The sequence below is a fragment of the Apteryx rowi genome, unplaced genomic scaffold (genome assembly GCF_003343035.1).
Source record: "Apteryx rowi isolate R43461 unplaced genomic scaffold, aptRow1 scaffold_1, whole genome shotgun sequence".
Taxonomy (NCBI): Eukaryota; Metazoa; Chordata; class Aves; order Apterygiformes; family Apterygidae; genus Apteryx; species Apteryx rowi.
The window spans coordinates 4,714,269-4,741,477 of NW_020447196.1; the positions used below are offsets into that span (position 1 = coordinate 4,714,269).

The window sequence follows — 27,209 nt, forward strand, 5'->3', positions numbered from 1 at the left end:
CCATTTTTAATTGAAAAACAAAATTGTTAATTTAAAACAATCAACATCTCACCATTCCTAATGCTTTCCCTGAAACATGGAATGAGTTTAAACTGAGAGTTTCCAATTCCAGTTTTAGAAAGTTTGAGCCACCTTCACCTTCTTCAGTGTCAGGTGAATCCTGTCAATGACAAAATTGCTTCCACTCAAGCCTGAAGAGAAGTATCCGACCTACCTGTCCTCTGGAGCAACAGGTTTGAATCCCAGCACGGTTAGCACATAGCTGAAATTTCACATCATCTTTTCAAATAAGTATAGATACCACGGAACTGATACTTTAAGCTTAGCCTGCATTTGCTGAATAGCAGTCCACAATTAGGAGTAGCAAGTGTAATTACAAAAACCTGTTAGACCCCTAATTACTTAGATGCATGCACAAATCTGGCAGCAAGACATTTAAATCTCCTTTCTTCCCACAATATATGGTATGCAGAGAACCAGATGTTCATACAAAATCAGACCCTACAAATCCAATGGCATTTTTGGAAAGTTACAAGTTAAAATCTTTCCCCCCTGGAAACCAGTGGGAGTTTTGTCACTGACATCCATAAGATTAGGATTTAGTTTGCCCCATTACTATTGGCCAAGTACTTCCTCTTCCCGACATGGCTGAAAGATATCGAGTGAGTTTTTTGGACTTCTGCCCTTCCTTTCTGCAGACTGAAGAAATAAAGCTGTGCAGTTACATTTCATTTCTTGGGAGATGAAGGCATATGTTTCTCAGTGTTGTTTCAGCACTTTTTAAAATTTAATTCAACATTTTGACTGCTAATATACATACATGAAATCTGATAATCCAGATGGCACAAAATCATCTTACTATACATGATCAAAAAGGGCAACTTTTTTTAACTCGACATGAAAAAAACCCACAACCTTCTTTCAGGGATTTAATGTTAATTAAAAAATACACAGATATTCCGTATTGACTGCAGTACACTACATGGTAATTTCTTTTCAGTGTGTAACTCTCTAATTTCATTTGAGTCCATTTAGAGGTCTATTACATTAGAGGATGGAAACTTATCACTTCATTAGTTATTCTGTTTACACTCACACTAGACCTTACAGCCTTAACCAAGAGATGGATAAAGATTATTTCTCAGGGTGAAAAAGGCATAAATTCATGGCAGAAAATCATACAGTATCACAAAGTTACAAAATGCCTGTAGACCAATTCTGTGTGCACACATGCTGCTGTAAATCAGGGACTACACTACTGAACATATCCCAGCATAACACTGATTAATGTATAACATTCACATGCAATGTCCAACTTACTGAAGTTAGTGTCATCCAGAGCTTTTTTGGATGAGGCCCAAAGAGAAAAAGAATCAAGCCCCTGGGATTTATTTTAATTTTTAATGCAGCTTCTTAAAATTCACAATCAGAACAAATACAGGGCTTTAGGGCTTGTCTACACAAATGTTTTTAAAAGTGTGAGTTAAAACAATGCAAACAGTGAAGATACTAACCCCAGTTTTAACTAGCCATATTTTAATTAAAGGAGAAATCCATTTAAGACTCAAGAAGTATTTAGCTGTAATGGACATTAAAAAGCTACTGGGGATCTTTCTTAGGGACTGCTCTGTTTTATGATCTTTTTGTAGCAAAATACAGGAGAACTTGTCTGTCCTCTCCAGGCTGATATGGAAAATTACAGGAAAGTGTTGGAGAACTGTCAGCACTGAAGCTCTAACCTGTCTGCACTAACCTGAATCCACACTTCCAAATGGCCACATTAGTAATTAACCTGAGTTGTACTACCTTCAGATTTAGGAACAAGTTAAAGGCACTAACAGAGTGAACTTATGGTATTACGAGTGGGAATGGGATTCTGGTTAGGGATAAAACTACAGTTATAGCTTGACTTACCTTTGCCATGAACTTAGAGGAATAGTATACGATTCTGCCACAGAAATCCTCTTGCAATAAATACTGAATTTTAAAATATTGGAACATGCCTTACCTGCAGTTTCTTATTCTACCTCTAAAGTCATTCTCCAAATTTCTAGGAGAAAAGACTGGAGAATCCAACATGAAAGATGCTTATCTGCATTAAAGAGAGACTCATGTTGCAAAGTTCAGACCCATACAGAGAACTTCCTACAACTGGTGAGAAGGCAAAGGGCTATATCAAATTCCAGGTAATCCATCACAGAGGGGAGATCCTAACTGGAAAACTCCAATCCAGATATAGTTTGTTACAACATTCAGGCGTGGCTTTGCTTAGACGTTATTCTTGTTTGCACAGCCCTACTGTACAAGACCTTTTGAGTACTTATCCATGATTCAGGGAAGACTAACAAGGCTCCTCTGTTAAAATTCTGCTAACTTGCATGTAAACTTGAAGTTATTTCTTTTTTCTTCCATGCACCCAAACCCCCGGTACATCAAGTCTACCACAAATACAGCAAAGGCTTTTGCAGGGAAAATTCTTATCAAAATAGTCCTTAATATTGTTACAGCTGTGAAGATTTTCCTCATGAGGCTGTCTAGTGTGTTTAAAGAAATGCTAGCAGGTATGCCTTTCATTTCTCATCTTTAACCATGCTGGAAATAGAAAACATGACTCACTGATACCCCAAAGAGCTTGTTTGGAACCTTGTACAAAACAGCATCACTGTACCATACATAGGGCTAAGATTCGTAGCACTTATGTCAGTTAAGTTATGCCGCTGATTTCAACAGGTGATGGATCAGGTCCATATACTGCAATAGTCTGAACACCAGAAAAGGGAATTATATTATGTGAAGTATTTCATCAGTGAAGCCTTCTCCAAATGACAGAGGAAATAGAACAAATTTAATTGGATGGAAGAGAATATGGACTGAAATATAAAGAGCATAGAAAGATGAAAGAGGGTGGAATGAAATAAAAATTAAATCGTGAACAAAATAGGGGAGGCACATTGATAAAGGGGTCAGGATCTACGTGAAGGAGGGCATGAAGACCAGAGGGTAAAAGATGATTAGCCATTAATATACATCTGAAACGATGAAGTAATTGTTTTAGGAAGCAGGAGACACTTAAAACAGAAACATAATAATGATCCTATGCACGTTAAATCTTTTGAAAAAACTGGAAAAAAGAGGGCATTATACAGTAAAAAGACTAAAAAGGATGAGGCTGTGATGGAAAAAAAGAGAATTCATAAATTACAAAAGGCATCTTAGCAAAGGGAAAACCACAGGAAAAGATCCAAACGTGCGATGCATTTAACATCAGCTGCCCAGCGTCTGCAATGTCACAGTATTGATGTTTGGTGTCCTGGAGCTCTCCCTTTAAACTGAAGGGAAAATCAATTGAACCTCAAATAGCAAAATTTTGGCTCTGCGGAACATGGCTTTAGGCAGCACTTGTAGGTGAAATTCTTGTAGAAAAGAAACAGAAGACAGGTAATTTAAGTCATGATCACACAGAAATGAAGAAGGAAGCAAAAATTCAGAGCAATCCCTTCTTAAGTACTAAGAACCAGCTTACATTTTTCCTTGGAATACTCCCCTGTATTCATCTCTTCCCACCAACTCCCTCCAGCTCCCTAAGCCCAGCTGTGTGTAGTAGCTTTGCTCAAAAATACTGTTGAGCTTAATTTATAAAATTCCTTTTTAATTCTTTTGGGGATCACCAAAAATGCCACAGATGCCTAAGTGTTGCCAAGAGGAAGGTAAAGTGGGCTTTACTGTGGAGTTGTAAAGTCAGAATATTTGGCGGTCTCAAGCATTGTTTCATGAATAGCAAACTCTGAAGAACAGGGGCTCAAGGGTCGCTAAGAGGAGCCTGAACGTTACTGTAACTCTGCTTCACATCAGGTGATTAGTGCTGTTTAACAGAGAGGTTTAACTTAAAACATGTTCTCAAACTTGCAGTGACATTTTTATAGAAATTTGTCCCTTTGCCCCTAGAGTTCATCTTTCCAGTCTCAGCCCGCTAACCTTTACCTTTGTCCCTTGATGCAGGAAGTTAACTCAGCCTTTCTGGGATATCTAGCTGAGGATGTTCCGTCGCCTTAGCTTGTGACAGGAAAGAAGTCCCCATTTCTCTATCAGCTGGGACAAGGTCAGTCCAGCCTCCACGGTGAACTCAGGGCTAGGGAAGAGCAAGCTGGCAGCACTATTCAGGTAAACAGCAGTTGAACATGCAGCTTGTGACAACCTCAGGGAGGGGATCCTGTCCTCCCAGAAGTCCCTTATGAGAAACTACAGTAAAGGGAAAGTGCAAAGAGGACCTGAGGGAAGAGAATAGCTGAGGGAAGCGGGTGCAGACATGACCCCTGCAGCCAAAGGGAGCAGGGTTCATCTGTCCAAGATCCTGCTAAAAGATCCACTAAATTCCTAAATGCAGGTGTTCATCATGAAGTGTATGTCCCAGGGTCTTCCATGTATAGCTCGGCCCACTGAAAGTGGCACCTGCAGGTACCACACCTTACCCTCATCCCACTGGAGGTCTAGGCACAAGCGAACGGGTGCTAGGGAAGAACCCTGCACCAAAGAGCAGAGACTAAACAAGCTGCCTATCTTTTCCCGGACTGCCATGCCACATCAGTTCTTTCAAATTTGAAATGTTTTTGATCAGATAAAGCAAAGCTACAAGGAACGGTTGCTCCATCATCAAACCCTCTGAGAGAAGGTATCACAAATGAGTACAATTTAGGCTGTCAGAACTGTCACTTTTCTATGTGTGTTATTTAACACAGATTTATTAATCCACATTAACAATGAACTGAAAACCTTTTGTTATAATAGGAGAGAGGAAAGAGCTCTTTCAAGCTCTTAGGAAGGCTACTAGACATAGAACAATATTATGAAAACACTCATTTCACAATCTCTGTAAAGAATGAAATTGTTCCTAATGTGAACCACAAAACTGCTCCATTAAACTTTTCTATTACTTAAAATTCATTGTGACAGAAATATCTGCCTAAGGCTCAATTTTATAAACACAGACACTTAAAAATGTTTGAGCATGAATGCATGGCTCCCTTTACAGAAGCACCTGACACACCAGCTCTCACGGCCCACACCGAGCCCAAGGAAGCTGGCTGCGGACGAGGATGCGCCTGTGGGCCGCGGGGCTGGCAGGACCCTCTCCTGAGGCTGCCCAGCCCCTGCCACCTCCCCTTCTTGGCTCCTCCACCTCCATTTTACAGCTTTGGAAAAGGCTGACCAGCAAAGGGGCACGTGAAATGGCTGTCCACCTCCCACCCTTCCTGAAGAAATGTCACCAATGTGCACAGACCCTCTCGAGTGGCGAAGCTGTGACACTGAGGGTTTCCGCACCTGGGGTTGCAAAGCTCCTAGGGACATATTGCTGCGTCCTGCTGCTGCATCAAGTGTGTCCAAACTGCACCAATTTGACTGCCTGCAGAGCGCAATTTGTCCTTATCAAGCTTCGCTGTCAAAGCAGCGTTCTTGACTTAGATTTAAGGCTTGGACCATTTTAACTTGGGCAAAATGACCCTGCTAAGTTACACAGTGTAATAAAAAAGCACGAAGGGCTTTGTTTGGCTCACATACACCGACAAACATTAAACTTCACTAAAGTCGTTCATGGTCACTAAGAGTCACTGAAATCCATCCAAACACATCACCGCCTTCAATCACACTCACGCAGCAAGACGCTCTAGCTTTTCCATAACTCTCTTGCTGACTGACAGAGGCTTCTCACACTGGATTAATTCCTTATGCTGCTGGAGCTAGAGATCAAACCTCTCATAGCAGTCAAATGTGCAAACCTGATCCTCCTCCTCTTCCCCACACAGATACACTTTCTGTGTGCTCAACTGCAGTGGCTAATGTGCTGGAAAACACTAGTGCTGCATGTAACATGGGTAGCCAGGAAGATATCCTGCCTCCCTGTTCCACATTTTAACTCAAAAAGCAGATCTACTGGAAGCACGGATCTCTACCACTGTGCACTTTAGGAGTCACTTCTGCTTATGCAAAGCAGGTTTAAAACACCACCACCTTGCTCTAAAAGGGTATTACGCCTCTTTGGACAGGCACTGTTGTCATGCAAAGCAGAAAAAAGAGGGAATCAAGCCCAGAAAACTGCTGCACAAGCATCATTTGACATGAGATTTGGCAAATGCTGAGTGCTCTTTTGGGAGTAAACCAAGACCTGTAACTGTTCAGAAGATATGGCAGGGGGGAAGCATATCATGTAATAAGTTGAATAGGGCTTAATTCTACTTTGTCTTCGTTTTCCTGATCTCAGTGTTGTCTGTGAACCTATTTTACAAACAAGCAAGCAAAGATAATAAAGTCATCCAAAGATAATGCAAGAATCCTGTAGTGGAGACATGAATAAAACCCCAGATGATGGATCAGCCTTCTGTCTTAACCTCACACTGGGAAGTCACAGGCATGAGGTTCTTGTGAACCAGTCCTATGAACTCCTAACCATTGTACACAGATATATTTTTGTTTACTTTTTGTGATCAGCCTTTACAACTTGAAAGAAAATTGAAGTTTTCAGTACTTTTTTCCAATAAAGTACAGACAATAAAACATATTGCAAGCCTACATTTATTAATCTTCTTGAAACGACACACAAATCAAAATAATTCAGTTACAAGAACTGGAGTTACTTCTGTTTTCAGCAGTTGCAAGATAGAGCAATATAGTAAAATATATTCTTCAATTTGTTTTTGGAGTTTAATCATGATCTGTAGATACTACCAAGTTTTGTAATATTAATAACATCATAATCTTCATTAGTATGCAAATCTATACCATCTGACAAGCTCCCGTTCTCTTCCATGAGCTCCTTTGTTGTTGCAGCCTCATGAATTTCATTATGAGACTAGATTATTATCAAACAGTGGGAAGGGGGGGTGGGGAATAGAGAGAATGATGTGGAAATTATAATCGCTTATTTTAATAATAAATCCAGTTTCATATTGCAGTTCATTTTCTTGCACCAGATGTTGCTGAGAGAAAAGGGAGCAGAAGGGGGAAAAAAATTTACAAAAATACTCCTGCACAGTAACCTTTCCAGCAGATGTCAATGGAGGGGTTGACAGGAGGGAGAAGTTCCCCAGCCCTGTGCCTAATTTACATTTCAGATAACAATCATGATTCTATCCATATGTTTTTGCGATTCATTGCTTTATATATGGCAGAAAACAAAACAAAAAAATTCCTGTTATTCAATATCTGATGGCCATTTCCTCTCCAGTTTAACTGATATCAAGCAGTCATCAGTCTTAGTAGTCCAATCACAGTAACTATTTGTTTAAAAGCTATGATTAGTCTTGGAGAAGCCTTTGGCTGTAAAAATGAGTACAATTTGACAGAATAGCAAAAAGCTTACAGGAGTGCTAACATTCCTTCCTATTCCAAAATATCAGGACCCCATCCCTCTTTCTCCCTGGCTCAGGGCACAGTTTTCCAAATCCTTTGCTGCAGAGCAGCCCGGGGGCAGCCCAGGCTGCACTCCCCCTGCTGCTCTTGCTGCCTGACGTTCTCTGCTCCACCTCGCTGCCATTACTTGTCTCACCCAATGCCCATGTACTTTTAGACTATGCAGAATTTAGGGCAGAGCCTGCATTTTTCCTAACGTCTATACAAATCCTAGGCTAACCATGTCCCACTTGGCTGTCATCTGTAGACAGCTGGATTGTGTCAAAGTTTTGTTCAGAAGTAGGACCAGAGATAAACTAAGCAAGCTGGTGTTTTAGCAAAACCACAACGTGTTGTGGTTGTCTTAAAGTGAGTCTTAAAATACTCACAGTGCTGTGGCCTCAGTTCCTTCCTTAAGTGGACTCCTTCCCCACCTGAAAGCTGGGACAGCACAGTTATCTGCTGCTTCCCTCCCACCTTGCACAAATGGCAACAGGATCGCACCTTCCACTGGGAGAAGCAGCCTAAAAGGGAAATGGGCAGTCTCCTTCCCTGCAAAGAGCTGTACTGCTCCAGCAGCAGCGGAGCACGCGGTGCTCAGTATCGGTGGGGTGCCATGGTGTGGGGACTCTGCTGCACTCGAACTCAACAACTGCAATTCTTTGCACTCAAGAAGTGCAAACTGATAAATTTATTTCAAGTGAATATTGACCTTACATTTTTCCTAAAGGACCAGCAGATAAAGACCTGTAAGAAAATCTCAGCTTTTATTTAGTGAAAGGGGTAAATGTTTACCCCTTCACTTTGCACAGAAAACACAGTTAAATGATGCAGGTACAACCAGGAGGTTTAGAAAGTTAAATAAATAAATAAATATTTTACTGTCGTGATTTTAAAATTCAGCCTCAAGATTTGAAGGACTAGCATCAACCGTCCTACTTGTATCCCCCTTCGGCACAGACTTCTTTTCTACAGCAACACTAGTGGGAGCCCTACAGCAACACTAGTGGGAGCCCCACAGCAGTGCATGAATTTTGGAGTTAACATATTAAGATGGAAAAGTGCAGTGCAAGAAGTCCTAGTTTCCCCTCCAGGCTTTCTGCAAACACAGGCAGACATCCCTGCAATGGCTCAGGCAACGTACCAGCGCAGACCAGCCTAACTCCAGCAGTGGTGCGACGCCCCATGAATGCGCGGGAGACAATCTAGCAGGGTAACTATCCTGCTATTACCGCACCAGAAGGCTACTTGAAATTTTCTTGGTAGCATAAGGATTCACTCCTTTTAAGAAATCTTCCTTCAGAGGAAAAGTCCTACAGAACCTAGCAATTTCTGAAAACGCTATGATTCCTTAGAAAACAAATGGGATGCACTAAAGCTGCTCCAAGGTCCAATATTAAATACAGATTTCTATCCCTTCTGTAAAATTTTGTATTTTAACTCTATTTCTTAGCTGTTATTAATACCTAAGTCATCTCTTTTATTAACTCCTACAATGCTTTCCACAAAGGACCACCTGTAGAACATGTATTTTTGAGGTTTTAGAGAAGTCAATTGTAGAAAATCTGATCACCATTACATATGGGATTATCTTCTCCCCTCATATTAAGTATGAGTACACAACAGTTATCTTGCTTATGCAAATTTTAATAATGCTAACTGATGCTGTTTATTAACCAAGTTGTTGAAGGTCTCTCCTTCTCAAAGCAAAGTTTTCAGTAGTAGAGCAAGAATTTATCTCCAAAAACTCTTGATGAATCGTGTAATTAATCTACAGTCCACCTATACCATTTATCACTAAAAAAAATTCACAGAAAAGACAAGTACACTCAGTGAGAGCACCAAGTTTTAAAAGATATTGTGTATTACTTGTCAAAAGGAAGTGTGAGATAATACGCTATATTATGTGACCTACGTATAAGATTTCTTTAGCTTCTGTTGTTACATAAAGTATATATTCAATTGCTAATACAAAAAAGTTTAAAAATGCCAACTAGCATTTCATTGATGCACCTTAATTAAACCACTTCCAGTTTTCATATTTTCCTAGTAGGGGCCTGTCAAAAATCAGAACTTTTGTCACACTGAAGTCACACCAACATGTTCAGAGTTCCCTTTGTTCTCTTCCTCATTAAGGAAAAACCTGTCATTAGCAGAATCTATTTAAAGCGAGTATGGATATGTGTTTGGACTTTGATTATGGCAATTAAAAACCCTGCTATTCAAAGAGGGTGCTTTTTTATTATTTAAATAACATTTCACATTCTTCTAACACATTTTACTAAGAAGATTGTTAAATTAGGTGATAAAGGGTTACTTTTGTCTTTGAAGTTGAAATATGTAACCATTATTTCTTATCTGACTGGAATTAGAAAAGCTTCAATATCATATATTTTAAAGGACTCATTATCAAAATTCACCAGACTTCATAAAACAAACAAATGCTTTACTACTTGCCCCTATTTAATCCCAGCTAGACAATTCCTTTTGCTTTTTGAAAAGGAAGATTTCTTTCAACATTTGACAGAGCAGTATCTTTTTATTTCCAGGCTGCACAAAGTGTGGCTGGGAAACCATAACCACCTTCTTTTCGAAGCATGAGAAATGGGGACAGTTGTCAGGGATATATTTTAAAAGGAAGGCTCAGACAGAACAGGGTAGGTAAAGAAAAACAATGTTCTTTCTTTTTTTTAAAGCCAGAACAAGACTAAAATACAACTGAAGGTGGCAAAGTAGGTCATATCACAATGCAGAGGGAAGTATTGTGACAAAACCTTAATTCGCCTTACGTCCTACAGATTTGAACGTTTGCAAGTTATTCACATCACACACATGACAAATTTCTATTGGTGACATCCACTGAGCTGAAAAACCCTATGATGAATTACATTTACATGCACTTCCAAAGTTTTCACCCATACTCTCACCACTAATCCATCCTACTGAAATTACACCATGTCAGATCCCTGAGCAGACTTGCACACCACCATTTATTTTTAGATAGCCCAACAATAATATTTCTATCATTCACCTTCAAATCTATCATTTCCCAGCTAAAACCCAAATGATGCTGGTCTAATGTCATCAGGAGGCTGCTGCATTCATTCCTGGACAGATGATAAGTAGGAGGAGTTATTTATAACACAATTTTGATCAGAATTCAACTAGGGACCAAGTACAAGTACACAAACCGTGCCCAACATACAATCCAAGATGACAAACAAAGTAACAATGTGAAGGAAAAAGAATAAACATATACATCAAATATATATATTATTTTTCCATATAAAGGTGAAAACAGTTACACAGAAGTAATGTACATGAGTTATCTCAGCACTGCTGAACTTCAACTCCTGATTTTGTCACCCACTTCTTATATAAAAGAAAAAGGCTCTATAGTAATAAAGTAATAAAAAAATATTATAAACATAAAAACACATATACTGTATTTCCTTCACTGTGCTACAGGCATGACTGGGCTGCTTGCTGATTCCTGCCGTCTGCCAGGACTGGCAGGAGGGGATGGTTTCCTTCCTTGTCAGCGTCCAAACGGGGACGGTTTCAAGAACAGACACGTCTGTGCTTGACACTACATGACTCCACATGAATCTAAAGAACTGGCAACAATATCCTTAATAGAAAATATTTACAGAGACCAGGGGTCTGCTTTTCGGTGTACAAATTGCAAGAGACACTACTAATACCAGCAGCACAGGAATACGCGCCAACACCAGAAACGTTTTTCTAGAAATGATATTTCCAGTAAGCATACTGCCAAACCAGACCCATGCACATATTCATTCTCTGAGAGCTCTCCTTCTCCCCAGTGTCCGTATCCGTGATGGAAGAAAGACCCGTATGTTCGTGGCCTGCTCCAGCTGAATTCTGCAGTGATGATGTGCTCCCTTCAATTAACAGAAATCCACTGCTCCCAGGAACACCCAGGGTGAGGCACTAGCAATCCCAATAGCATGGCACCAGTCAAAGCTACTCAGAAACATTCATCTGACTAGGCAACAATTATGCCTTTATCCAGAAGGCTTAATTTCAAAAATAAATAATTTTATTGATTCTTCTCCCTCTGCCTTTTATCTTTCCAAGAAGATCCATTGTCTACTTCCAGACTTAACCATCCCCAATCAAATATACTGATAAACCAATACAGCACTAAAGTTTTCACCTGTGTGATTTTAAGATCCAACAAGTCCGAAGATTCAGGGAAATCCAGCAGCATAAAGTTATATAAACCAAGACATAGAAACATAAAATAGAAAGTCTCCAAGCCCATATTTAGCTTCTAACATCTTTAACTGTCTCTAAAGCTTATGCTCCATAGTATATTAAAATTTCCTATGCTTCTGTAGAGTTAACTACAGGGACAAGGACCTGAGTGTCAGGAAGGCAAAAACAGGCACAAAATCTCAACAGATATTGAAAAGTTTAAGTTGATAGATTTTTTTGACAGTCGTTTAAGAAGTCATATTTTCAACCTTGTAAGCCTAGTTATAGTTTTATTAATGAAAAAGAGAATAAATAAAAATATTTTTCACTGATAATGTATATTAGTGAGGAGCTGCATCATACATGAGAAAGGCCATTCTACCTTTCAAACTTTATACATTTAAAAAGCATACACTGTTTCACATTGCACTTCAGAAACACAGTCCTTTTTAATAGGCTCTCTTCTGTGACCTAGAGTTAAATACGATTCTTTTCCTTTCTCGTTGACTCTGAAAGCAGAACATGTCAGCCTATTATGAATATTTTTCTAAATGCTAGCAAACTACTTTTCCTCTGTGCTTTAATTAAAGGACACCTACCCTTGTAGTAGATACTTAATAAAAGGCAATTTTTTGGAAATCTAATATGCTAAGGTTTGTCTTGCAGTGACTGCGTATTAATAGACATTAAAAATTCCAGAGTCCTGGTAAATAAGATGATTATAGATATCTCAGAATAGCATAGAACTATGGAAAATTCCTTGGGAGGAGTGACTTAGCAAGAGAAAGCAGAAACACTGTTTTAAAGTCATAAGAACTAAAGAGTTTTTGTACAAAAAAGAAATTTATATAAAGAGTTTTATACATCCCACGTACTTGCATTTCTGCAGTTGTCTCCCTGTGTGAAATTAAAGAGCCTGTCTCCAAGAACAATGTAACCAGGCAAAAACTGAGACTCAGAGTACTCATTACAAAAAGCACTATGCATGACACCAAGTTTGCAGAGAAGGTCCTAAGTATTTTTGACTTTTCACCACTTAAACTTTTATGAAACCAAACATGCTTGTTGATGGATCGTATTGCCACAGTCCTACGTAATTCTGAAACCTTTCAAAAGACAACAAAGCAGTAGAAAAGTAAGGTCAATGGGAAATTAACAACTTAAATGGCTTTCTGAATCTGCACTTAATTTTTACAGAGTAAGTTTGCTTGGGCGTGGTCCTATTCAGTGAGGGGTTAAATATAGTCTCTGAAGGAAAATTCTTACTAACTTCAAAGGAAGACAAGGACTGAAGTTCACACCTAAGTTGCTCCACCTAAGCAGCTAACAAAAGTCAGACGAGGCAAGCAGCAGCCAGCCTATAAATGAGATCCCGCGCAGTGATATTGTCCGGCTAAAGGCTATGGGCAAGAAAAGGCACGAAAAGATAAATCCTATACGAAGCTATTTTGCACTGTGAATGGTGATTGGAAGCACGTACACCCACATTATCTGTTACAAAGTTAAGAAAACTTTTTATTTGCTCTGAGATCTCTAGAGTAGATTCTAAATTTATAGGTCAAACATGTAGTGTTTTAGCTGTGAGAAGTAATTCAGTTTAGCACTTAGTTATAGACATATCATAACTTTGATGTCATTCAGACTTTGGCCATTTAACAAAATGCAAAGATTTGAACACTGCAAGTCAGTGACTGAGTGCTAAATATCAATGGCTTGCGAGACCCGTAACTGAGCTATGATCATAAAGCTGCGGAATGGAATTACATGGTTAATGCTGATATGTTTCCATTTCTTGTAATGTTAAACACTGAGGTACATATTGTATTTTAATTCTAAGCAAAGATTAAAAATGAAATCACTTGGCCCCATCAGTGTAATTAGGTGCGAGTCTGGTGCCTATAGCACAATCTATTTGCAGCCAGCAGAGCCAGGGGAAGGAATTTAAATGATATTTTATCAATTATTCAGCCACAGTTACCACCACTAACTTTTTTTTTTTTAGCACAGCTCATCCTATGTACTTCAATACGAACTATTCACTGAGTACTGCAAAAATGAAGCCAAGTGGACAGTGAAAGAGTTTGAAAAATTGTGTCCATTTTGCTAAAAGCACATTTTAGAGAATATCAGTATACATCAAAATGTCCTTTTTAGTCTTAAAATGTTTCCTTTTTTTCAATAAAAATATTTCTTCATTTCAAAAGATTTTGATGACAAATAGCACAAAATTTTAAAAGAAACACTTTGACTTTATCAAAATATCTTGCTTGTGCCAAAACAATATTTATATAATTTTGTAAAAATACCAGTCTCTAAGAAGGAAACTTATTCTTCAGCTCTAGTTACTCAAACAAGTAAAAGCATCCAGGTTTAGCACTTGAATTTCATGATTTTGCAAGCTTTGTCCTTGTAATTGTTCCTAAAACAGGAAAGTTTAATAAGAATTGTTTAAAAGAAAGATCATTTATACTAATGATAATCAAAATACTTGTTTAGTAAAGCCAATTAATATAACTCAAATTATTAAAAAGAATATCTAATCCCAGAGAAAAATCTTGTGTTAAATTGGATGAATTAAATGGAATATCATTACTCTTACAAAAGACATTATACCCCAGCACATTTCAATTCATAATTGAAATGGATACAATGAACACATCAAAGGAAAACAATTTAATAAACCTATACCTTAAAAATGTTTACCTTTTCCTCTTAATAAATAGATCCAATATGGGTATTCAGAAATACACAACCTATGATCAAACATACACAGTAAATAACAGTATTTTAATTCTCAAAAACAGAAACATTTTAGTCTTATCTTCTCTGTTCTCTGCAAATGTATTGTACAATTTTGACACCTGCAGTATGTGTTATACTTCAAAGGAAGCAGGATAACAGCTTGGGATGTCTTTTTTGATTCCTCTCCATTGTGACCTTCTGCTGTACAGATAGCTATCCATGAAACTGGAATGACACTGTATTTGCAAGCTGACTGTTCCTATTTCTCAGAATTTTTCTGCAGATTTTACGGTAGAAGGCAATGAAAAATATAAACCTTAAAATAAGCTCAAACTTTAGAAACTGCCAATTTTTATCATAAATTAATTTCTCTTTTATTTTGGGAACAAAAAGTAATATAATGAAATTTTTTCAACCTTTCAATATTTCCATATCTTCTAAGTTTCCTTTTAGACAGTAAGGTCTGTAGAGAATGGTTCCCATCTTTTAGTTAAGTCTGAAAGTCCTAGTACTCAGGAAATAACATCAATCAGTGTTTAAATGAATTGCTTATGATAAAGACAAGTACAACAAAGTTCTCTGCAAAAATTTCTCTCTCCAAAAGTCAGAAAAGGCTTATATCTAGAGAAAAATATTCAGAATACTCAAATGTTGGCTGAGTAAATGCAGGCAGACTGAACTGGAATAACATTCTAGATACATGAAAACCAAACAGCAAATTGCATAATGACATTTTACAGTATTTAATTCTACTAGGAATTGTCCCTTGTTAGCAAGAGCATTGCTCCCCAGCAGCGATAACTGAGTGGTCTGTTTGGACGGTGCTTGGAGGCAATTCACTCAGCATGACGGGTTCCGTCCAGGCCACTGGTGGCATCGGCTGTGGCTAGGAAAAGCATTACAAGAAACCACCAGTGCATGCCCGAAATTCCCCAGCCCGCTCCTTACGCTCAGAGACAGCGAGCCGTGCTCATTCCTGTGACAGGCCTGCCTGCTTGCTGTCTGGGCACGTGGCACCACTGGCCTCCTACCTCCCCTTTCCCTTCCCTCTTCTCTTCCTGGCACCTCCAACCAGAGCAAAATCAGATCAAGTCCGTGACACACAACCATACAGGGTACTGAGAGTAGCAGCTTGTCGGGACTCTCTCTGACCCAGGAGGCCTTGCCCTTTCTTTCCCTTGCCTTGACTTTTGAAGCCATGAGATTTCTGTCCCAGCTCCTGTCATTACGAGTATCACATGTGGCCCCTTTTGGGCTGAAGGCACCCTCACAGTCCAAAGTACATCTCATCTTACACAGTCCACAGTAACAATCAAGCCAATCAAGCATGACATGGCAAGGAAACCCTCGCTGATGCTTCTCAGCAACCTTTACCTCAAATTGCACTGCGACAACCAGTTGCACTTGTCATTACAGAGCAGTGGCTTGGCGTTTCTCGGGCTATGGACTGGAGTAAGAATTACTGACAAGAGCAGCCACAAGACAAGAATATTTCATACTTTCCTTGCAGCTAACTGAGCAAGGGTATGGAAAGAGGCGGGAACGGAGAATCTGCAACCCTAAATACCCAGTCTGTACAATGAAGAGTAGTAGAACTGCCCCACAGAGCTCCCCAAAATAATGGCCTGCATCTGCACCTAGATTCCAGAGCTCTCAGAAATGGCCAGCTAAACAATTACTACCAAGAACTTGGGGAATGAAAGGACTCAATGTCAAACTCCAGAAAAATTGCAAGAAAATCCTTACACCTGCTAAAGAATGAACATCAGCTTGTCTGAAAGATAGAACCAGGTGGTTTTGGAAAGTATGGTATTGTTATTCAAACCAGGAAGAGTTTAATTTGGAGATATATATCTAAAATGTGGCTTGGGATTTTGGACTAACTATTCAGATATTTCTAATTTAAAAAAAAAAACCTTTCAGCAGTATTTAAATGTATTTCAGTAAACCAACTCTTCAAGAATTTTTCAAGCATTTCTTCTTTCAGAAGAGCGCTCTGTGTAATAAGCAAGACATCAATGAAAAATAAAACAAATTGTATTGCAAATCCAAAGTGATGCATACTTTACAGAGAAAAATGACTTCCTTAGAGATGCTTATAATCAGCAGAACACCATTATCCAACAATACTCCTTTAAACATTAATCATACTACACTGCTTGTTTGCTTTCATGTTTTTGTTTCATGTTGGCTTTGTTCCCTTTTCCCTGTTATTTCCAGAAAATACACAAACTCGTAACTACCCATCAATAAATTAATTCCACATTATGGATAACTGGATAATTACACTCATACAAAACCTTCAAGTACCTTCTGTTTAAGGCAGTTGTAATCTATCCTTTCTTAACAACTCCACAACCCCATCTTATGAAGAGAATGTGAAATCTGGAGAAAAATGTTGTTAGCAGAACTCATCCCATAAAGATGCACAAAATACCACCTCAATCAACAATTCAAAGATAATGGTCCTTCTTACCTAATCACATATGACAGCAAATAGAAACGTTTTTAATTGTGTAAGAGTAACTCTTTCTCTAAATGGACTTTAGAAAGCTTTTATGTCCATTTACTTCTCTGTGTTTCTGGGGAATGTGGGCTTCTAAGTCACAAGTCTGCATGTTGTAAATTTTTTGAGTCATTACTACTTCACATGCAGCCATTATGATCATCATTAAAGTAAATAAATAAGGTATATGTGAAAAAATATATACCAGATGTCCATTTTCCAAAGTCAGTTACTGTTTCCCTCTGTTTTGTGGTAGCACTTTAGAAGCTTCCTCTTTTGAGAAAGTTCATCACAACATTGTGGATTTCTTGTGATATTCATCTGCTTCAAAAGAGATAATCTGGCAATTAGTGTTAGCTAATGGATACTTCAGAACTTTCCCTGCTGTTGGAAAGTTGCATACATGTCTTCCAGATTACTATCTCACTGATGCATTTTGTAAAATGATTTACCTTTAAAATTTCATTATTACTGATTGCTACCCACTTTTTGCAATGCACAGGGCATCCTGCTATCTCACAATCCTTCCTATTCAGAGTAAAGAAAATAAGTTTTTAATAGCATTCTTTGTTCCCATTTCAATTTCACAGGCAATGGCAAAAAAAGTCAGGGGAAAAAAAAAGAAAAAGGAAAAAAGGGTTCTTTTTGTCAAGATGAACTCCCAAGACTTCCTTTATACAATATAAAAATCTGAAATGTACGTTACTTTCGCTATTTTTTATATCTATAATTCATTTCATCAGACTTTCTTTCATGTATCCACAAGATGACTCAAACAACAGAAATGGTCTGAGTAAATACAGAGTTGGTTTTCATTTTATGCCTGGAACAACTAGGCTTGCAGATATGAAATTGCAGTTATTACATTTAACATAGAGAGCTATAGCCTTTCAAACATATGAAGTTATATTAATCTCCAACAAATGGGTCTTTGGCTCTCACTCAGGGTAAATCATTACACAGTGTTACTTCCGTAATAGCCTTAATTAAACCTGTTCTCCTTTTGGTCAGTTTGGAAACCAGAGAAGGGCACAGTTGGTTGTCTGAGCCTTTTGGCTATGACAGTATTAACTATCAAAGCATCACACAAACATTAGTTTTTAATATGCCTTGCTAAGGTCATTCCTACCTATGGTACAGTAGCAAGAGATGAAAAGAAACACAACCAAAGGTAAAGCACATTTTTCCAGCTAGCTAAGTGAAAAGTGCATTCTGTTGATGCACCACAGGAAAAATAGCAGCACTAGATTGCTCTGCTAAGTGTGAAAAACATCTTTTGTCTTAAAATGCAGCTAATAGACCTATCATCAATCACAAACTTGTATATGGTAGGTCTTCCAGTGGGGGCTTACCTTTGTACACATTCCTACATCCTCAAACACTCAAAATTGATCCTCCTCTACTCATAAATGAGCCAAATTCTATGAGCTCAGATTCAGTTGTGGGTCAGAGAGTAACAATAATAACAGCAGCAATTAATCAAATTTGGTTCAACTCAATGAAAATCCTCCCCAGCTGGAATTCAGTTCAGGACTCAGTGTAGTAGGTGCAGGTTAAATGACTCATAAATAAATAAATAAATCTCTGCTCCAAAGATTTTCTACCTGAGGGAGACAGAGAGCCAAACAGCAAAAGCACTGATATTGCCACTTTACAGATGGGGCACAAGACTTAAATTATGCTAGCTTCCCATTTGTAGGAAGGAACAATTTACGCAAGGTCACACAGGGAGTGTAGAGTAGAACTAGACATTTAGCTTGACAGTTTGCACTTCCATGTCAAACTGGAGCCTTTAGTCTTTCAAAAGAAGGGGGAAGCTCATATTATTCCCACGCTTCAAGCTGATATGAACTCATTTTGTCCAGAAGCCTACATGAAACAAAGCTAGTTTACCTAAAAGTCCGGGTCTCCCAGCGCAAGGGTGTAGCTACCTATCTTTGTTCTCAAGGCTCATAAGGTGAGCTTGCTCCATCACCTGCCTGCAAAAAGTGGTGGAGACATGATATTATTGTCTAAAGACCTCTGAAGTTAAAAGCATTTTGACCCCACACGGAGTCACAGGAATTCAGTATCCATGGAGAACAAGAACTACATAAGGAGGACTTAACTAGTTAGACAGGAAATGTGTGTGTTTTTTATGGAGGTTGCTGAAATAGATTTTCCTTTTCTATGTATGCTCTGGAGCTCAGTAGGAAAGCTGATTTATCCTGTGAGCACACAGCAGTCACTCTCTGCTAGAGCTGCTGTTTAAGTTTAACTGGAATACACAGCACTTTTGTAACATTTATATTGTGCAGAACATTTAAGAAAAGCAGAAAGACCCTTTCAGCTCAGCGCATTTATTTCTGTTGTGATCCTGATCGCTGAACCCAAGCGGAAATATGAGCAACAGAATGATTTCTTTGCTGCCTGTTTCAGTCAGTAATTCCAGAGGCAATAGGCGACTGCTTGCAGAGGAGAATAAAAACCGGCCAAGATTGGCAAACGCAAAGGACTGGTAATGCGATATGGAGCCTTTCATCTATAGGTCACTGGTTTGAATCCAGTACAGGACTGTAGTAACCAAAAAGTTATTACCATCAAATGGAGGTTCAGTGGCCCAAGTGAAATCATTTAAATGGTTTCAACTTGGTCTTCATACAGGTTTTTGCAGCAGAGAAAGTATTGCCACAATTAGCAAAACTGCAGAGCCATCAAGGATATGGAAGCCTTTCTGGTTTTTTGTACATTCCCAGAAACAGAATGGTGACACTGAAGAAATCCTGAAATGCTTCATTTGACCAAGAACATTTATCATTTATTATTTACTTGACATTTTTTACCATTATTTATGTATGCTCCTTTGGTAGCTGTTTTGTCTTCCCTCATGCTGTAGATAAGAAGATAATAAAAATCTTTAAGAGACTTTCTCAGCAAAAGTCATTTGCAAAAATATTGTGGACCTGAGGTGAAAAATCACAGCATCTCCAAAGGCAAGGGAAGAAGAGAACTCTCTTGGGTTGCAGAATAACAAGTCGCAACAACTCTGCAGGGACAAAAAATTATAACCCAAACATATCCAGGTAACACTGCAGTTCCTAGCCAGAAGTACAGCTGTGGTGCCTAACCAGAGCCAGAGCTCGAACATCTGGCACTGCCCCCTGCCTACAACCCCACAGCAATTTGGCCTGCATGTGCCATGCTGCAGCAGAGGTCTCCAGCTGTGGCAGGGGGTCACAAGAGATGTTGTCCGAGTGAGAATCCTGGCTTATAAGGAAGAACATCGTGTGGCATCTAACCTAGACCTTCTATGGTTAATATACTTGTATGAAACTCAAATGTTAAAAACTGGAAATATTTGATAGAAAGTTTCCAATTTTCCATAGAACTCAGGAAAAAAATTTGTTTTCTTGAAAATCCAGATTTACTACTGTGATAACGTTTCAAGAGAAAAGTTTCAGCAAACTCTGCTGTTGAGCAACTTTAGTATCAGAGCATAAGGACCACCAATAATCATTTTTATATCTGCAATACATGTGGAAAAGAGTTTCTACATACCTGCCTGCCTTCAAAAGTCAGGAATTGTAAGGTGGCTCTTCAGGACATATGTGATATGCTGCAATGTATGCCTTGCCCATCTCAGGCTTTGATACTTTTGTTTTTATTGAAATAGTAACCATCTTTCCTTATGGATATATGAATTACTTTACACATGCAGATTATCCATTGAATTCTAAAGCAGCATCGCTCTAGGCATCTGCTCAGAGGCATGACAATGACTGTCCTGATTCCCCTCAGGACAACATATACAAAAAAAATTGATTAAGAGCCTCCCTGGTATTATAACAGAAAATGACCAAAAAGGAAAAAAGGCTTTTTTTTTTTTTTTTTTTTTTTTTTTTTTTTACCATTGAACAAATCATCACAGAAAAGATTACCGGGCTGCATCTTTTTTGTGAAAATTTAGACAACCCTTTATTTAATGATATTACTTGCTAGGGCTAACACTAAGCCTAAGAAAGTGAACCTGCTGTGGCTTATACATGACAGCAGCCTCCTTTCAGAATTCACTTACAGCATTAAAATGCTGTTCTTAACTGAGAAGCAGCTAACGACATTCTGGCAGCAAAGCAGTTGGGAAAGCCAAAGCCAAGAGAGGATTCAAGTAGAGACGTTCCTGCTGTATTTTGTTTTCCAATTAACGTTCCTACTTGTACAAATCATACTATATAGGTGCAAATGTTACAGCAGGGGCCACAGAGTTATTCAGATTTTAATGGTTAGAGACACCTGTGCTAAATAAATTTGTGCAGTTCCACTGTGAAAATCCTGTGTACAATAGCTCTCATCAGGTCTTGTTTCCTGGTACACCTGGATTGGTTTAGTAGCACGTTCAGCTGTAGAACAAAACATGCAAGGGTAACAGTTCAAGGCTCTTGCTCAGTCCTTTTTCACTCTACAGGTGTATGTGAAGGGCTCCTGCAGTTAGAAAATGCATGTATGTACACACTGGATTTTTTTCCTGCTGCAAAATTGTTTCTACATATTTATGATAGCATCTCTGTAAAGTGCTCTAAGCACTATATGTTTAAAGCCTTATGTTTACTCAAATGCAAGAAAGATCTTTTTAAACAAAAATTGCTGCAAATATTTACAAGATACAAACAGCTTGTTTAAAAGCTAGCGGTATATGACAATAAAAATGCAATATTCACTATGAAACTTGACATGCTTCTCCCTACAACAAAGTTACACAACAAAGCTGCAGGCAGATCTGTTACATAGATAGTTAGAATATAATTCAGGGGCATGAGAGATATCTGAGTCTGTGATGCACTTGCTCCAGGATGTACCGATTTAGGTGCATCCACAGAAGCAAATAAATGCCTTTCCTAATTAAGGATAAGATAGAAATTACAAAAAAAAGCCAACCTCTAGTGAAGCATATGAAAGAAAGTCCTAAGGTTTCTTTCTAGAAGATATAGAACTATTAAAACAAACTTAGATTTTGTAACGGTTAGGCTTCAAAATTCTGGGTTTTGATCATGCTGAAAAGAATGGCCCATTTATTTCAACTTTTTGGTTTCTTTTTGACATATTAGTAAGGTGTGCAAGTAGTTTGTCCTATGGTTCTCAGCTTGGAGGGCAGGCATATCTCATGTAATCAGTATTCTTCACATTTAGGTATGTCTGTAAACCAGTAGTTATATGAGCCATTTTTAACTGCAGATAAAAAAAATGGTTGCAGTGAAGTGAGTGTTATGGCTTCAGCAAAACACGTATTATACCATATATTATATGAACATATTCCTGCAGTGAGAAAGAAACCAAAAGGTTTTCAATGAAATATAAAAGCAATTAAGGGAATTGCTATCCTATAATGTTTTAAGGGAATGCTATCCTTTCTGAAACCACTCTGTAGGTTTCTATAGCAGTGATTCTGGTTCTGTCTTCAGCTTTGTAGGATGGTTGTAAAACCTCCAGGAAATCAGCTGACTTGGATACTGAAGAGAGACTAAGGACCATGACTGTCAAATAGAGGCTTTTCTTTATTAATTTAAACAAACATCTGCACTGGTTTACAGACAGTTATCCAACAGATCCCATGAGTTGTAGTTTTTCTTTCCAGACCTCCAGGGCTACCACAGAGAAAGGAAGGGAAAGATTAACCTTAGCAATTAGAACTGGAAAAAAGTCACAACAATCCATCACACCATCCCTGTCCCAAGTCCTAACAGTCAAGCTGAGAAGCACTGCTGCTTGATAACCCGCTGCCCTACAAAACAAAGTATAAGGTTAGATAGTGTCTGACCATCCAGCCACAAGGAAGTAGCACCTAAAGTGCCCTCTGCTAATTTGAGGTCTCCTACAGAAACCTGTGGTACTGTGCAATAGAATAGCCCAGCTCCAGAGAAAACCCCACAGCAGTAACTGAGAACTCACAACATCATTGCCAATGCTACTTCAGCACAGAATTTAAATCTGTGGTGCAAGTCAGCTGAGCTTGAGACATTCAGCAGTCATAGGTTTATTGCTTCTCCCAATATCTGAGCATATGCAGGCAGGGATGGCAAGAGAGAGACAAACAATGAAAGTCCTTCTACAAAATGAAATTTAAATAACCCAGGGGACAACGGAAAGCTTTAGTAAGGGGTGGGGAGAAACACCGCTTTGTCATTTTTCTAACGATAACAGCAAGGAAGCAGTGTAGGAAGTGGGGGTGGGCAATCCCACACATGCATCTCTGCTCCTAAAATGGGATCTAGCTAAGAATTCACCACCGTGACCCCCAGCCTCACATGCCCTGAAGCTCTTTGGACCTCAGCCTACCTGCTCAGAGAATTCCAACTTCTGCCACATTCTCAATATTCTTTTATCGCCCTATTCCTCCTTCTTGGCCCAAAACTGACATCTCAGCGTGTTCTGTTCCAAAGTCCTGCAGGCATCCCCAGGCAGCTGAGACTCATTGACATTTTGTTGTGAATCAGGGAAGCTATCTGAGCTTCTTGCTTGGAAAATAACTCCTTACCGGCTCAAGAAGAGGCCTGCCTCCTGCCACTGCAGGGTTTTCAAAAACCTGCACACAGGCTGCAGTAATTCAGAATTCAATTGATAGATTCAGCAGGAAGAAAAGGGAGGGCAGTGATCCAGCCTCCAACTCCTATCTTGCATTTGTCTATAACAATGGTATACCATAAGCTTATAGAAAAAGATGACGTTAAAACCCTTGAAAGACATTTTCTGACTCTTGCTCAGCCAAATTAGGGTACCTCTTGATTTTTTCAATTACAAGAACACACACAGGTTCTTTATGCTAAAGGTTCTATTCTATTTCTCTGTCATTCTATCCCATCTATAGCTTTCATATTTAGAGAAGCAAGAACCAAATGGTTCTATGTGTATTAAGCATTAAATATTATTCTTCTGGATACTTGTGATACTGAACTAAGTACAGTATATATTAAACATGCTGGGTATTCATCTTAATATAACAAACGCTCCCTAGACCAATAAATGTTAGACAACTGGATATTTTTAGTGCATTGCAAGGCAATGATTTTGTGGGCTCTAGAGCAGGTTGCCCATTAGCTCATGGATATAGGTTCTTCTATTAATTGTGTTAGCATAGCCAAATAGCATGATCACAGTATTCTTCACTAATGTTACCACAATGTATACAGCTGACACATGGATGTTAGCTACATGGATACAAAATTCCCTATACAATCACTTGAAGCCTCTGGGAAACACAGATATGCAAAAGTAAAATTTCTGAAACAAAATTGTTTATAACATCCGTAAGTTTGGGAGGGGCAAAAGAAATTGGACTAGTGATCCTAGATCAAATGTCAAAACTAAGCACTGAAAGGAGTAATATCAAGGGATGAAATAGATATCAGGGTTGTAAGGAATTAATGATACATGAAACTGCATCTTTTTGCTCTCTGAGTCATCCTGAAAAATCAGGGGTATCAAATAAAAGTCAGGAAAGCAGGACTTGGAAAGCTACAAAAATATACTGGTTAGAAAAGAAAATCATAAAAAGGTCACTATTGTGTCTTGGTTAAGACAACATACCTAAGCATCTAATCACAAGTATAAAATCTGAGTGTGAGTCTCCTTGAATCTATAGTTGCTGCCTGGTGCTGACCAAGCCATAACTTTTACTTCAGTTCCTTTCTTGGCAATGGGTAAAATACCTCAAATGCAAGAGAGCTGTGCATATTGATTACAGTTCCTCAGGTCTTCTAACATTTCATTCAGTATTTCCATTTTCAAGTAAGCATCTTACTGAATTCTCCAGGGCACCAGAGAGCAAACAAACAACAGCTAATGCTAAATTTCTCATAACAACACAATCAATAATTGAACTATAACTGTGGCATGGTTTGTACACTGGTTGAGTATCAGACTTAGCAATTACTTTGGATCACCCAACAATTGTTCACCGTTTGCAAGTTTTCCTACACTGTCAGCAGGACTCCTTCCTCTTGAAGAAAATAGGCTTTTCAAAAAACATTTGGTCAGCTTCACATTGATACAAGCCTTAATTTTATCCTATAATAACAGGAAGAAAAAAACTGGAGCCATAGGTCAAATGAAGTACAATCAGACACCCTGGATTTTCCTCTGCTATATGTTTAATATAAGAAATAGTAGATATATGATGGCTGTACCTAGAATCACTTTCTAATAGTTATTTATGATTTCATTTCTTCGCCAATTTTATATTGCATACTGAAGTAGAGAAACTGTATTAATTGCATATAAAGTCCTGTTGTTGGGAAAAATAAGAGTACCTCTTTATGAGGCCTATGCAGGCATTTCAAACACTGTTTATTTACCTCTTCAGTTCTGCTTCATATGTGTTTGGGACCATAAAGTACCATTTAAATGTTCTCTCTCAAGTGTAATTCTCTTCTCCCCATTAATTGTGGAAAATATAGATTTGTGCAATATCAGAAAACGAAAGAGGGTCATGACATTCTAGTGGGCTTTTTTATGGCTTATGAAACCTTCATTAAACTTTTAGAAGACACAGCCTTGAGTGGCTTGGGAGAAAGCAAAAACCTCGGAGTGCTTCTGGGGAACATCACCTGTAATTTATTCACTTTGAATGCTTTTTATGGTGCAGCTCAAGACAGATGTATGACATGATTCCAACATCCACAAACCTGAGGCACAAAGTAATTGAATCCATAACCAGAAGCTGGTAAATGGGTGGTCTTATGAGTTATTCTGTAAGTGTTACATGGAGAACAGCTTGCTTCACAATCATTATTTTGCTGTAGCGCAGAAATCATGTAATGAGGACTTCATGCTGTTAGGATCCTAACCCTTGATTGTTAGAATATTTCAGTCATATTGAAAAAATGACATATTGCAAGAAGATAGAGAGAAAAATAGTAATCGGAAGTTCAGCAGTAGATTAAAGCCACAGTTTATTTACCATTTCCCTCACAATAAATGAAACATTAATAGGTCTATTAATAAGGGTTCTGTATTGGTTTTGTCACACAGCAGTAACACAAACTATTTTGTTGCCAAAAGCACGTTAGTGTACTTTTAAGGCTACAGAGAAACCTTACCTATTCTAAAATTACTGAAAAATGTTAATTTCTGTAGTTGCTTGAATAAGAATATGACCTTTAAAGCAGAGAGACAAAAATGATACATCTATCCAGCGATATTGATTTTTCAGTTACACATGGTGACATTAACAAAATAGAATTAAAAACCAAAAGTCAGCACTGATTTATAAAAATAAAATACTGCTGACAAACAATTCTTCTTACATGATGCTTTTCTAATTTCCATCGCAATTGTGATCACCACTATAGTCATTAGATCCCAGAAGATTTGCTTCTATTTTTGATCATGTAGTTATAATTCTGAATTGTTTCAGGCTATTTTTTGTTATTTTCTTGTTTAAATTATCTTATTTATTTGTCTATGAAATTAGGAGGAAAAAATCCTGCCTTTCCTGTTAGCTCAGATGCCCAGAACTACTTCAGAATTGAGGGTGGGGAATGATAGCTTGACCGAAGACTTTTACCTCTGCAAATGCAAGCATATTTTGTTGTGGTCACACAGCATTTCTTAAGAGTTTGCTTACACATTGCTCACCCCTTGTATATTAAAGGAAATTCACTGTGTCAGGATAAAAACAATGAAAATATCCCTTTCAAAAATATCTCAAGTGAAATGAGTCAAATAGATTCAGGCTTCTGCTGTGGCACGTTCTGAAGATAAATACTGCATGGCTTTTATTTTTAAATTCCCTAGATTAAATTATTATGGAAAGCATTTGTTTTAATGGTTCACAGATTAGCAGAAAGACAGGTTTATAAAAATAATTTGTGCATATGACATAACTAAGCAAGTATAAACAATCTCCTATAATTCTTAACTATTCCCAGTGTATTTACTTCAATGAGAAATGTACTGTAAAAGTGATTTTGCTTTGTTACCTTTTTTTATTATTTTTCTTTTAAACAAGTAATACACCTTAGGTCAGTCTCAGAACACTAACTTTTAAACATGAACCCAGCTGCAGCAGATAATGATTAGATGAAAAGTCAGAAAACAATAAACAGGAAGTCTTCTAATCTCAGGTTAGGGATGAGAAGGAAGCAGCTTGCTTTGAAATAATTATTTTACTGCAGAGCAGAAATGGCATAATGAGAACTTCACGCTGCCAGAAGCTGTAACCCTTGATTGCTGGAATACAGCTGTCACATTAAAAATGACACATTGCCAGTAGATTGGCATAGCTGCAGTAATCATAGCCCTCACATCTGTGCTACACTTACCCAATTAAAAAGATTCTTAGTGCAAGTCTAGGCCAAGGTTAATGAAATTATTTAATATGCTTTAC

General features: G+C 38.2%; 1 protein-coding gene across 1 annotated transcript in view; it reads left to right on the forward strand.

Moving 5' to 3' along the window:
• The window catches only part of CHST8 (carbohydrate sulfotransferase 8), a 146,980-nt gene that overhangs the window by 93,702 nt on the left and 26,069 nt on the right, over positions 1-27,209 (forward strand). The window lies entirely within an intron of this gene.